The following is a 14,144-nucleotide window of genomic DNA, read 5'->3' as shown; positions in this document are numbered from 1 at the left end:
TGCATTTTAACGTACTGATTACTCAATACCATGTCAATTAACTCCATCGTGTTGTAAATTGTTGCTGATGTTTTGTTGTGGCTTTTAATTGATTGGGATGATATTCTGCCAGCTCTATTTTCAGACCAGAGATGGTCTCCCCAAGAAACCTGGAGTTTATCTGGACAATAAGATGCTGGACACTATGCAAACTACATGGTTGCTATGAAAGAATCTTGACTTAATTTGAACTGTAATACTGCAACAAGGTGGAACAATCCACCATGGGGGGATGGCATGGGGAGGGGTTGTGGGAATCCCAGAACCTATGAAACTGTCACGTAATGCAACGTACTTCATAAAAAAAAAGTGAGGGAATTGTAACTCAAATAATCCACAAGTCTAATTTTCATTGTAGTTAGACTTCCTCTAGAGCTAATAAGTAGGTCCATTGTCTAATTTGATCAATTTCCCACTTTTTACCCACAGCTGTCCAAAGAATAAAAATCCAAAACACATCTAGCCAGAAGGCAGAAAATACAAGCTAAAAATTATGGAATTCTCACAAGTTGGGTACTTAACCAGTAACAGGTGTACTTTTCCTAACATTGGTGAGCTATAGAACTCACATACACTGTCTCTTTCAACCAGTCTTTAAAATGTTTGTGGAGAATGATCATGAAAGCCAACATATGGATTTCAAGTCTGCATGGAAACTTCTCTTTTGACTCCATTTTTACGGACTTTGTGAAGCATCCCACTTCCTACTTCCTCAAACACCTCCAAGAGGCAAAGAAGCACCAGACATTCATCCTTGTCTGATCTTCTCCTATCTCGGTATTGAGCGTTTGAGCATTACTACCACGTTTGTCTACACGAGGAATGTTGCTGGTCAATGCTGACAAATTAACGTCTAGTCTAGTCCAACGCACGTGTCAGTTTCTCTACCATGCCGTAACAGTAAATAACTTCGGAAGTACTCTCAACATTATGGCTTTTCTAGAAATCACTTGGTCCCTAAATGATGGAAAACTTTGCGGAGGGAATCATTGGACAGAAGATTGTCCTCTCTCCTTTCTACATGTCTGGCTTCCCCAAAAAAATAAATAAATCTTTAAAAAAATATTCTTACTGTAAAGTCAGATTTACACAGAGGATGAGGAGACAGAAAAATCTTTCATTTGCTGACCCACTCCAAGTGATTGCAACAGTTGGAGCTGAGCCAGGAGCTTCTAGGTCTCCCATGCCAGTACAGGGTCGCAAGGCTTTGGGCTGGCCTTGACTGCTTCCCCAGGTCACAAGCAAGAAGCTGGATGGGAAGTGGAGCAGCCGGGATACAAGTAAGCGAGTAGCCCTGTGGGATCCTGGCACTTGCAAAGGTGTCGACTTTAGTCAATAGGCTACTGCTCCGGGTCCAGTTGGAGATTTGTCACTCAAATGTTTATGGTTAAAGATCCTGATAAGCCATAGAATGCGTTTACATGTAAAATAGTAGCAAGTGAGTACAGCATGGTTTTGCACATGATTTCCTGCACATCTGCAGGTAATTAAACAGTTGTTCAAATGATAGCAGACACAATCCCTCTGGCAATGTATTTCACTGGAACTGTTCATCTTATTGAGAGTTTCTGGCAGCAAAGCATGATATTCCAACAATTCCTTCATTTTGCTTGACTGAAAAAAAGAAAAAGCTGCCCAGTGACTGCAGTAGACCTTGTTCTTATGGTAAGATTACCAGGGAACTAAGCAAAAACATACATTCAGAATATTTGATTTGTTGATGTCCGTTTGGCATTGGTAGGGGACTTGTGCATTGTTTTCTGCAATAGAAAACATGGCATCACACAGTCAATCTTTCCAAGGCTTCAGGGAACTGGCCTCGCCTCTCCTACCCAACTCTCAGTAGACTGCAACTGAGAATTACAGTCATGTTTTTGGAGTTCTTTGAGGTTAGACAATGTGATTTCAGTCTCTGGCTCTTTCCACAAACCAAAATTTATACTCAGCACTTATTGATAATTTTACGCTATTGAATAATGTTCAGTCATGTAAGACTTCGGAGAGGATGCTGGCAAATGCTTTCCTCCTATACATCACTCCCAAGTTACTTAGCTCCCCTCAGTACCTTCCCGTCAGCATTCCAAGTGCCTCATTTACTCCAACTCCCTGGTTTCTGATGAGATGGAAATAGATATTTTAAGAGGATCTTTTCTCTCTCTCTCTCTCTCTCTCTCTCTCTCTCTCTCTCTCTCTCTCTCTCACACACACACACACACACACACACACACACACACACAAGAAGTCATAGTATATTTCTCCCATGGGAAGGGATGACTGATCAAGAAGGATGGCTGTTTTAAATTTATTATTTATTTGAAAGAATGGAGGCAAGTAGACACTTGCCTCTTATACTTACTGAAATAAACCAGTCCCCCAAAAACAAATGGTTTCCTTCCTGTTTGTTAGCTAATACAGAGTGCAGAAGTGGAATATGACTGAAACTGACACCTTGAGATTTGATTAATGTTTATAACCCTCATCTGTATTCTTGAGAAATAGTGGTTTTCTACTTATTACTTGTGGAATTCTTTAATGGAGGATTAAACTTGTGGTTATAAACTCAAAGTATGCTGCAGTGAAAAGTTAAACAAAAATTATAAAGGAAGGAGGAGAAAGGGCGAGTGTGTGGCAGAAGGCTAGACAGGTTGGGAAATCTCATTATGCTCTTAACTTTAAGTAAAATACAAAGAATGTATTCCAGTTAAATAAAACTTTACAAAAAAGAGAGTAGAGTAAGAGAATAGAGAAAGATTTTCTATTAACAGATTTAATCTCAAAATGCCTGCCACAGCATGGGCTAGGTCAAACCAAAGGCAGCTGTCAGATATCCATCCCCAGGTGTATGCGGATGGCAGGAACCTAGCTGTGCAGATTATCACTTGGTTACTTCCAGGGCTCATTAAGATGAAGTTAGTATACTTGGCATATGCTTGCTAAGAGGGAATCTCAACTGAACTTGAACTATGGTTACGCAACAAGGTGGAGGAACCCACCATGGGGGGAGGGTGTGGGGAAGTGTGGGGAGAATCCCAGTTCCTATGAAATTACAACACAATGTAATTAACGGATAAATTTAATAAAAAAAAAAAAAAAAAACAAAAGCAAAAAAAAAGATGAAGTTTAGAGCCCGCAGTTGAAGCGGCATTGGAATCCAGACCCCATGATATGGGCTACAGGAGTCCTCCAGCATCATCTTAATCTCTGCAACATTTGCCTAGGGATGATATTTTAAACAGTTTAACCATAATAGTAGCAGTAACTAACTTAATCACATGCCTTTAGCAAGTAGGAAAACAAAATGTGAAGCCTGGACTTTGCCACCCAACATCCCTCCCCACGACCTCCCCTACCCTGGCGCTTTACCTTGGGTTCCCTAGTTTTGGTGTTTCTGCTATGTGAAGTAGGATTCGAGTTACAGCTTTTCCATGAGCCAAAATGAGTTATGAGCACTTCATGTATTTGTCAAGAAACTTCTCTGTGCCTTTGTTTCTCATCTGTTGAATAGGATCACTGATTCCTACCTTCTGAAAGTCAGTGATAGTGTGCTTGGTGTAACACTTGGCATGCAGAATGTAGCATTGTTGTTGCCATTTGTGGATCCACTTGCAAAGTATTAATCAGAAATTGGATTCCCTACATATTAAGTGAATATTTCTCAAATTTGAAATCTAAGAATAGGATGGCTTATTTGTAGGTCCCTTAGTTCATAGACAGTATGAAAAGTACAGGTTCACAAATATTTCCTTTCCACATATATTCTTTATACAATGTTAACTTTGTTATGGGATAATAGCTGAATAGTTCCTTTTGTCCTTGCCAGCAAAGTGACACAACAAGAGGGTAATTTTAATCTAGGCATCCCAGACTGGACGAGTCACTCTTTATGGACCTAAACTGCTCAAATAGTAGACAATTACTTAATAAATCCTTCTCCAACTCTCTCCCCCATATCCGGCCACATGCTGTGATGCATGACTGCTGGCCTTGTCCTAAGCCTTCTCTAAGCCAGTGACTCACCACAGCTCTATTACCATGAAGCCAAAGATCAGCAGTCTCCTTATGTACAAACTATCGCTGCAAGTTTGATCAGTTCCTTTCTTGCACGCGCAGGTACTGTTTATGACTCGGCCAAAACTTTTCTCATGGCAATAACAAAGACAAATTAAGGATAAAGGGCCCGGTGGTGTGGCCTAGCGGCTAAAGCCCTCACCTTGAAAGCCCCGGGATCCCAAATGGGCACCGGTTCTAATTCCGGCTGCTCCACTTCCCATCCAGCTCCCTGCTTGTGGCCCAGGAAATCAGTTGAGGATGGCCCAATGCTTTGGGACCCTGCACCCTTGTGGGAGACCCAGAGGAGGTTTCTGGTTCCCGGCATCAGATTGGCGCGCACCGCCCATTGCGGCTCACTTGGGGAGTGAATCATTGGATGGAAGATCTTCCTCCCTGTCTCTCCTCCTCTCTGTATATCTGACTTTGCAATAAAAATAAATAAATCTTTAAAAAAGTAATTAAATAAAACAGAAGCCAAGAAGCAGCTCTAGACTTACCAGCCATGCAAAAGGGAGGCGCATGCTTGCAGTCTGCCCTTTGGAACGAATTCAGGACCTTGGGCTGTAATAAAATGAGTAAATCTTTAAAAAAAAATTAAAGATAAGAAGGAACACTCTAAGTCAATGTACTTTTAAACCAAAAACCTTATTTTTTTCCCAACAGTTTTGATAGGTTGGCAGGGGAAGAGTCTACAACAATGTTTGTGTGAGTGCACTTCAAGACACCAATGGGAAAAAATGGAAATTAAGTGCAAGTGCAAAAAAACACTTGAAATCTCTGCAGTTTTTTGTAATTTTTTTCAAAAACTTGAAGACCACTGGGTTCATGGATTTTAGGGCTTTTTCTTTTGCACCAAACTTCTATTTCAATTGCACTTTCCCAGAACTTTTTACCCACTCTTGCAGATGATCTCAAATCCATCAAAGCAAACTATCTCGTGGATTTTTCTTCAACTGAATCTCAGTGGAAGAAAATTCAAGGGTACACAGTACTTACTTCCACCTGATTTTCTAACTTCATAGCAACATTACTATGATACTCAAAATCACCATTATTTTTTCTATTGCTTTAAGATATTGAGCTGTGACATCTCATTTCTAGTCAAGTCAGGCTTAATTATTTGGATCTACTCTCACTGATCAGCAGTAAAGCTAAATTTAAAGCATCTTTCTTAGCAACTGAAAAGCTGGCAAAACAGTATCTGGCAAAAACTGACAGGACAAAAAAGAACCTCATGCGATAAAACCTGAGAGCTGCTTTTGTGGGCTCTGTGACCTGAACACATTTGGAAGTGACGTTTAGGAGAGGGTCAGACATCAGAGCCCTGTGTCTGCTGGAAGTTGAGAAGCTACTAGCAGATACACTCCCAAACGTTTCCGCTGGACATCAGTTAGAATAAATGAGACACAGTAGAGTCCTCATATACCCTTCCAGCCCGAGATTATATAGATGTATTTTTAAAGATTTTTCTTTTTTTTTTCTTTTTTTTTTAATATTCATTTATTCATTAATTACATTGCATTACATGACACAATTTCATAGGTACTGGGATTCCCCCCCCTTCACCCCAAACCCTTCCCCCATCATGAATTCCTTCACCTTGATGCATAACCGCAGCTCAAGTTCCGTTGAGATTCCCTAATTTTTGTAAAGGCAGATCTACACAGAGAAGGAAAAATAGGAAGATCCTCCATCTGCTGATAAAGTGAAAATGGCCCTAGAGGAGTTGATGCGAAGCCAGGAGTTAGGAGCTTTTTCTGTGTCTCCAGGATTTGGGCCATCCTATAGTGCTTTCCCAGGCTGCAAACAGGGAGCTGGATGGGCAGTGGAGCAGCAGACACGCAGTGGCTCCCATATGGGATCCTGGTGACTTCCAGGCAAGGATTTAGCCACTAGGCCACTGTGCTGGGTCCTTGGGATCATAGTTTAAGGGAATTAATTTCAAGTCCTGAGCATCAATGAGGGGGTCGCAGGTGGGTAGGGAAGAGGTAAATCCTCTCCAGAGAGGTTAGTTTTCTGAGACCTCCACATTTATTGCTATATACAAACTTGCAAAATAATCTGTATGAAAGATTAGGTACACCAGGAAATAGGATATCAAGAGTGAGAAAAAGCAAAACTAGATCCACGAATTGCACATTGAGAAACAGTAACCATGGGAAATGTGATCAACATTGTCTTTAAAGCAATAAAATACAAGCAGATTTAGAAGCAGAAGCAAAAGACATGGACTTGAAAATGATCTACTAGAACTTCTGGAAATGAAATTTTATACACAAAGTATTACCAAGTCAATAGATTTAGTCAATTAGACATACTTGACATGGGCAAAGCAGGCAGGCAGTGAGGACAGGAAGCTGAATACTGCCAACACCCTAGCCATCCGCACTGCCATCTCCTCCAGGCTGTTTCCACATGGCCAAAGCCTCAGCACACATGCTCTGCATCCTGCAGCTAAGCCTTACTTAGCATCAGGTACCAGGTGTCCTTAACCACCATAAGGAGCTCACCACACATACTATAGCGACATTCCTTATGCTAGAAGGAAAATGTAACCCCAGCCAGGTGGGGAAATTGTCCCTTTTGAGATTGCCTGCACACATATCTGAGTGAGGACTGTCCTTTTGTCCTACTGTTCATCTGTCTCTCCTTTGTGTTCTTACTTGTAGAATGACAAAAGCCTGCAGTTGAAGTCTAGCTGGGGGGGGGGGGGGGGACGCGGGAGCTGAGCCTCTCCAACTACCTCCAGGGCTCCTGAGCCCTACAACACCACCAGGAGGCTGCATTTCCCACCATTAGTAAACTGAGATCAAAGACGTTGTAGAGCATGGAGGTGCAAAACATGTCAAGAGACAAACAGAACTCCTGACATGACGGTTGAAAATGAATCCTAACCTGTTTAATCCGAGTTCTAGGATTTCCAGAAAGAAAGACAATGAGCAGAGCTAGTTTGAGGTTTCTCCATAGTAACTGTCTGCATGTTTTTTTAATGCCAGTTATTTCTTCAAAAGCATCTGCTTTTCATGAAAACAATCACTGGAAAACTATTTTGTTACTTTAAATAAAAATGACAACATTGTAAAATAACAGACAATATAGTTCCTGGGCTTGGGAAAACATAGCACTACACAGGTGAAACATACATAAAGCATATGATGGGGAACAAGAGGCCCTGACCATAGGAGTATCTTTAGCTCGGTAGCAACGAGCAGACAGCAGTTCCTGGGCTTGGGAAAACATAGTACTACACAGGTGAAACATACATAAAGCATATGATGGGGAACAAGAGGCCCTGACCATAGGAGTATCTTTAGCTCGGTAGCAACGAGCAGACAGCAGTTCCCGGGTTTGGGAAGCATTTTGCACTTGCATAGGTGTTGCACACAAAAAGGCATACGATGGGGTACAAGAGGCCTAGACCCAATCTCACAGCCTCTGCTGTTCCTCTGCCAACAGATCAACCCACAGTTACAACACAAGGGTGCCCACCTGCTCATGTGCATCAGTAAAGTCCTATTGTTCCATAACTCTGGCACTCTGTACCGCGACCTTGTTCATTGTCACCAAGGTAACTGGTGGTGGCAGCTGCTGATGTACTGGCTATGGTGGTCGCCATTATGCCAGTCTCTTTTATTCCTTATCGGGCCAACGAGGCCTCTCCGTCAGTCCCAACAGACACAGGCAGGATTCAGGGCAGGGGCTGAAGAACAGCAGAATTGCAATTGCCATTCCAGCACGCTGTCAGGGTGCACTGGAACGTGGTGTCATTTACTTCAGAGGTGTTTTCTGTATGTGAGAGAGAAACATGGGGATAACACAGGTAGACACAAGCTTCAAATTCAAGGAGCTGAGGTTCACCCATGTGAGCGATTCCTCAAGTTCAGAGGAATGATGGAAGTAATAGATTCCACAGGAATCATTGCATTCCTAAAGAAGGGAAAATGGGGTGCTTGCCAGTCATGTCCAAACCCCACAAAGCTGCCACGTAGAGAAGGTGGGTATTTTCCCTGTGGTAATAACAGGGGAATGATAAGCAAAAGCATGGGCATAGATTATGCTATTTATAAAGGGAGGGCCAGACCCCCAACAGCTGGGGTCACACACCAGACAGTCTGATAGTCTGGTTAAAATAGAAACTGGCAGGAAATGTCGGAACCTGGTGCTCATAGCAGAAAGACAAGATAAAGAGAGGGGTGCTTCACAAATACTAGCATACTTAAATAATATATAAAGGCCTAATATACCTGATTGAGGGGGAACCTCTCACGGAGGCCCCAGCAGAAATGGAGAGGGATTCCGAGGGGGACCCTCAGGCTGAGGACCCAGCATAGGGGTTCCTGACTGATACCCTCTCACTGAGGACACAGCACAGAGAGAGGGGAGGTCCGAGGGGGACTCTCGCTGAGGCAAGAGCAGAGGGGGACACAAGAGGGGCCCTCTCACTGAGGCCCCAGCAGCGAGGAAGGGGTTGCGGTGGGTCCTACTAGCTGAAACCCAGGTAGAGAGAGAGGGGGGTCTGAGGAGGACCATCTCGCTGAGACCCAGGCAGAGGGGCTCACGAGATGGACCATCTTGCAGATGCCCCGGCAGATAGGGAGGGGATGGGGGGGCCAAGGGTCCCTCTCACTGAGGCCGCAGCAGAGTGGGTCCCGAGCAGGACCTTCTCGCTGAGGCCCCTGCAGGCAGTTAGAGAGAGAGAGAGAGAGAGAGAGAGAGTGGCGGCCGATGGTCCTTCTCCCTGAAGGCCCAGCAGACTGGGTCCCAAGGCGGAACCTCTTGCTGAGGCCCGAGCAGCGAGGAAAGGAGGGTCCGTGGGGGACCTTCTCCCTGAAGCCCAAGCAGAGTGGGTCTCAAGGGGGACCCTCTTGCTGAGGCCCCAGCAGAGGGGGTCCCAAGGTGGACGATCTTACTGTGGCACCAGCAGAGGTGGTCCCAAGGGAAAACCTCTCGCTCTGGACCCAGCAGAGGGGGTTGCGAGGGGGACCCTCTCTCTGTGGCCCCAGCAGCGAGGGAGGGGAGCGCCGGGGTACCTTTCGCTGAGGCCCCAGCAGAGGGGCTCCAGAGTATGACCCTCTTGTTGAGGATCCAGCAGAGACAGAGGGGTTATACGAGAGGGGTACCCTCTTCCTGAGGCCCGAGAACATGGGGTCCCGAGGGTTACCTTCCTGCTGAGGCTCCAGCAGAGATGGAGGGGTGCTTGGGGGTCCATCTCGCTGAGGCCGAAGCAGCTTGGGAGGGGTGCCCTGGGGGTCCCTCTCGCTTAGGCCGCAGCAGACGGGGTCCCTAGGCAGACCCTCTCTCGGATGCCCAAGCAGAGATAGAGGCTCTGGCTGGGAGGGTCCCTCTCGCTGAGGTTCCAGCACAGAGACAGGGTCCTTCTCACTGAGGCCCGAGTAGAGGTTGTCCCGAGGGGGACCTTCTCGCTGAGGTCCCAGCAGAGTGGGTCCCCAGGGTGACCCTCTCGCTGAGGCCCCAGCAGAGAGAAAGGGGGGTCTGTTAAGGAACCTCTCGCTGACCCCAGCAGAGGGGGTTCCGAGGGGTACCTTCTTGCTGAGGTTCCAGCGGAGAGGGAGGGGGTGTCCCGCTGGGGATGCTCTCGCTGTGGCCCTAGCAGAGATGGAGGGGTGCTTGGGAGTCCTTCTCGCTTAGGCCGCAGGAGCAGAGGGGGGCGCTGGGGACCCTCTCGCTGAAACCCCAGCAGAGGGAGTCTCAAGGGAGTCCCTCTCGATGAGGCCCCAACAGATGGGATCCCGAGGGGACCCTCTCGCTGAAGCCCCATCATAGAGAGAGAGAGAAAGGGAGTGGTTGTGAGTCCCTCTCGCTGAGGTCCCGGCATCGAGTGAGTGGGGCTCTGGGGTTCCTCTCACAGAGGACCCAGCAGAGCGGTAGTGGGACTCAGGGTTCCCTCTCACTGAGGCCCCAGAAGACGGGGTCCTGAGGGGCACCCTCTGGCTGAGTCCCCAACAGAGAGAGGGTCGGGCTCTGATGATCTCTCTCGATGTGGCCCAGGCAGAGAGAGAGGGGGGGTCTGGGGGGACCATCTTGCTGAGGCCCCAGCAGAGAGGGTCCTGAGTGGAATCCTCTCACTGAGGCCACAGCATTGAGAGAGGAGTGGTCCGAGGGGGACACTCTCGCTGAGGCTCCAGCAGATGCGGTCCGAGGGGGACCCTCCTGCTGAGGCATCAACAGAGAGGGAAGGGGGCTCTGGGGGTCCATCTCCCTGAGGCCCCAGCAAAGGGGGTCCCGAGTGGTCCCTTCTCGCCTATGCCCCAGCAGAGAGGTTAGGTGGCTCCGGGTGTCCCTCTAGCTGAGGCCCAAGCAAAGGGGGTCACCGGGGTTCCCCCTCGCTGAGGCCCCAGCAGAGGGGGTCCCAATGGGGACCCTCTCACTGAGGCCCCAGCAGAGAGGGAGGGGTCGCCAGGGTTCCCCCTCACTGAGTCCCCAACAGAGGGCGTACCGAGGGGGTCCCTCTCGCTGAGGCCCCAGGAGAGGTGGTTCCCAGGGGGACCCTCTCGCAGAGGACCCAGTAGAGAGAGTGTGGGACTCAGGGGTCCCTCTAACTGAGGCCCCAGAACACGGGGTCTTGAGGGGGACCCTCTGGCTGAGTCCCCAACACAGAGAGAGGGTCGGTCTCTGAGGACCTCTCTCACTGAGGCCCCAGCAGAGGGTGTAGGTGGCACAGGGGGTTCCTCTTACTGAGGCCCCAACAGAGGGATTCCAGAGTGGACCTTCTCACTGGGGCCCCAGCAGCGAGGAAGGGGTCTCCTGGGGTCCCACTAGCTGAAGCCCAGGTAGAGAGAGAGGGAGGTCCAACGAGGACCATCTCGCTGAGACCCAGGCAGAGGGGCTCACGAGATGGACCATCTTGCAGATGCCCCAGCAGATAGGGAGGGGATGGAGGGGGGGCCAAGTGTCCCTCTCACTGAAGCCCCAGCAGAGTGGGTCCCCAGGGGACCGGCTCTTGCGGCTCACTTGGAGAGTGAATCATTGGACGGAAGATCTTTCTCTCTGTCTCTTCTCCTCTCTGTATATCTGACTTTGGAATAAAATACATAAATCTGTTTTTTTTTTTAAAAAAAAGGTAGTGCAGCATCGGGCACCCTCGTGGCCACCAGGACTCACTGCAGGATGCTCATCCAAGGCTCTCCTGACAAATCAAGGGAAGCACCCCAGCTCAGAGAGGCATTTGCTCTCCAGGACACTCTTTTTAGAGCTTGCCCACAAGTCCCATGATGGAAGCCATATGCATGCCCTGGGGGTCTGCATTGACAGCTAAAAGCAGTCTAGAGTCACAGCACAGCACACAGCATGCTCCCTCGCAGGAGGCCAGCAGCTTTCTGTCTTTTCCTTCCTCCCTTCTGCCTCCCTCTGTAATCTTTTCTTGGAAGTACAGAGGAACAGACAGGGAGAGACAGTAATCTTTCTTGCATCTGCTGGCTCACATCCCCAAGGACCACCACCACAGCCAGCTGTGGCTGGGTCAGGACAAGCCCAGGAACCAGGAGCTCCCTCCAGATCTCCCAAAGGGGCACAGGGGAACAGGGGCATACGGGCACAGGGGCACAAGCCCCTGCAGCATCCTCCGCTGCTCTCCCAGGAGGATCGGCAGGGAGCTGGACTGCAGGGGAAGCAGCAGTGTTTGAAGCAGCACCCGAACAGGCCATCCACCTTGCAGGCTGAGGCTTGACCCACTGGGACAATACTCTGCACCACACCACACCACACCAATCCTTGCTGGACCCTTCAGCAGATCCTTCACCAGGCTGCTGAAGGTGCATGTCCCCTTGGCTTGCACAACTTATGCCGTTCCGTGCTGTGAGAGCAGCCAGTGCAGACGAGGGATCCAGGCATGTTGCTACTCTACCTGTCCTGGGGAGAAGGACCTCTGTGAAGAACAGATGTCAGCTGTTGGGATGTCTTGTGGAAGATGGCACATCAGCGGCAGCCAACGGTCCACAGCTGACCCGCAGGAGAAAGAGTCTTGAATCCAGAAGGATCCATGGAGGAGGGTGAAGCACTCCCTGGTGAACAAGAGGGCAGCAGCATCTGGCTGGAGGCTGTGAGGCCAAATTCCTGCCTCCAAAGCACATGACAGGGATGGCTGACCCCTCAAGTGCTAGCTAGAGATAGGAAAGGCAGCTTTGTGCACCCTGTTGTGTGCAGGAAGCACAGGCCCTGAAAGCCCTACCTTGTGTGGGCCTTGGTGCCTCCCCAGCCATCATCATATGTGCTGGGCAGCAGGGCTGCATGTTGCAGGATGCTTTCTTTAGCAGTTAGGACTGGGACTTCCTATTGCAGATGGCTGGTGACCTCTGGTGCCTACTTGCCCATCCACCTGCTCCTGGCTTAGGAGCCCACATGCCCAGACACCACTCAGCTAGGCCAAGGCAGGCCGAGTAGTGTAACACCCTAACCACCACCCAACACATGCAAAAATACATCAAGCTGGGGCCCATCAGTGTGGCCTAGTGGCCAAAGTCCTTGCCTTAAACGCGCCGGGATCCACATGGGCACTGGTTCTAATCCCGGCAGCTCCACTTCCCATCCAGCTCCCTGCTTGTGGCATGGCAAAGCAGTGAAGGACGGCCCAAAGCTTTGGGACCCTGCACCCACATGGAACACCCGGAAGAGGTTCCAAGTTCCCGGCTTCGGATTGGCATGCACCAGTCATTGCGGCTCACTTGGAGAGTGAATCATTGGACGGAAGATCTTCCTCTCTGTCTCTCCTCCTCTCTGTATCTCGGACTTTGTAATAAAAAAAAAAGGTCCATGAAGCCCTCTTGGCTGCTCCACTTGCCAAAGAATTCCCGGAGCCTGCATCTCAGGGTGCTCTGCGAGGAATGGGGGTGGCGGTAAGGTTTCCCGGGACCTCATCTGGCCAAGTACAACCCCAGTGGGCTAGTGTTTAATACCAGCTCTCAGAGGGCTCTGAGGACGCAGGCATGGGACTCCAGCTCCCTGAGGGCCTGTGGGCATGCTGACATAGGACACCACCTCCCAGGGTTCTTTAAGTGCCCTGCTGTTAAAGGCACCCTGACACTTCCTATCACAAAGGCCTGGGCTGATGCTAGGCCCTAAACGTCCTCCTCCCTCCCGGGCTTTGGTATGTGGGCTGTTCGGCCTTGGAGCCCTGATCTTTCAAAAACATGTGTACCAGAATACTGTCTGTGACCCCCACCTCACCCTAGGATGGCTCGGGTTTGACTGTCTAGAGCTCAGAACGCCTGAGCCCACCAGAGGTAGAAAGGGCAGCTTGGGGCCCAGCGCCATAGCCTAGCAAATAAAGTCCTCGCCTTGAACCTGCTGGGATCCCATATGGGTACCGGTTCTAATCCCGGCTGCTCCACTTCCCATCCAGATCCCTGCTTGTGGCCTGGGAAAGCAGTCGAGGATGGCCCAAAGCTTTGGAAACTTGCACCCACATGGGAGATCTAGAAGAGGTTCCAAGATCCCAGCTTCGGATTGGCGTGTACCAGCCATTGTGTCTCACTTGGGGAGTGACTCATCGGACGGACGATCTTCCTCTCTGTCTCTCCTCCTCTCTGTATATCTGACCTTGGAATAAAATAAATAAATGTATAAAAAAAAATGAAAAGAAAGAATGAAAGGCGGCTTTGGGCGACCTCTCATGGCCACCAGCATTCAGTGCAGGACGCTCATCCATGGCTCTCCAGCTTGGATGAAGGTCCTCTGCTGCAGGACCCCAGCAGTGAGGAGGGTCCTCTGCTGCTGGACCCAATTAGAGAGGGGGGTCCTCTGGTGCCGGGCCCCAGCAGCAGTTGAGGGTCCTGTGCTGCAGGACCCAATTAGAGAGGAGAGTCTTTTGGTGCCGGACCCAAGCAGCAGAGGAGGATACTCTGATGCAGGACCCTAGGAGCAGAGGAGGGTAATCTGGTGCCGGACGACAGCAGGGAGGATGGTCCTGTTGTACCAGACCCCAGCAGCAGAGGAGGATCCTCTGGTGCCGGAACCCAGCAGAGAGAGATTCCACTACTGTCGGACCCCAGCAGAGAGGAGGGTCCTTTGCTGCAGGAACACAGCAGAGAACAGGGTCC

This window comes from Ochotona princeps, chromosome 1, assembly GCF_030435755.1.
Source record: "Ochotona princeps isolate mOchPri1 chromosome 1, mOchPri1.hap1, whole genome shotgun sequence".
Lineage (NCBI taxonomy): Eukaryota > Metazoa > Chordata > Mammalia > Lagomorpha > Ochotonidae > Ochotona > Ochotona princeps.
Note: the sequence above shows the minus strand (reverse complement) of the source record.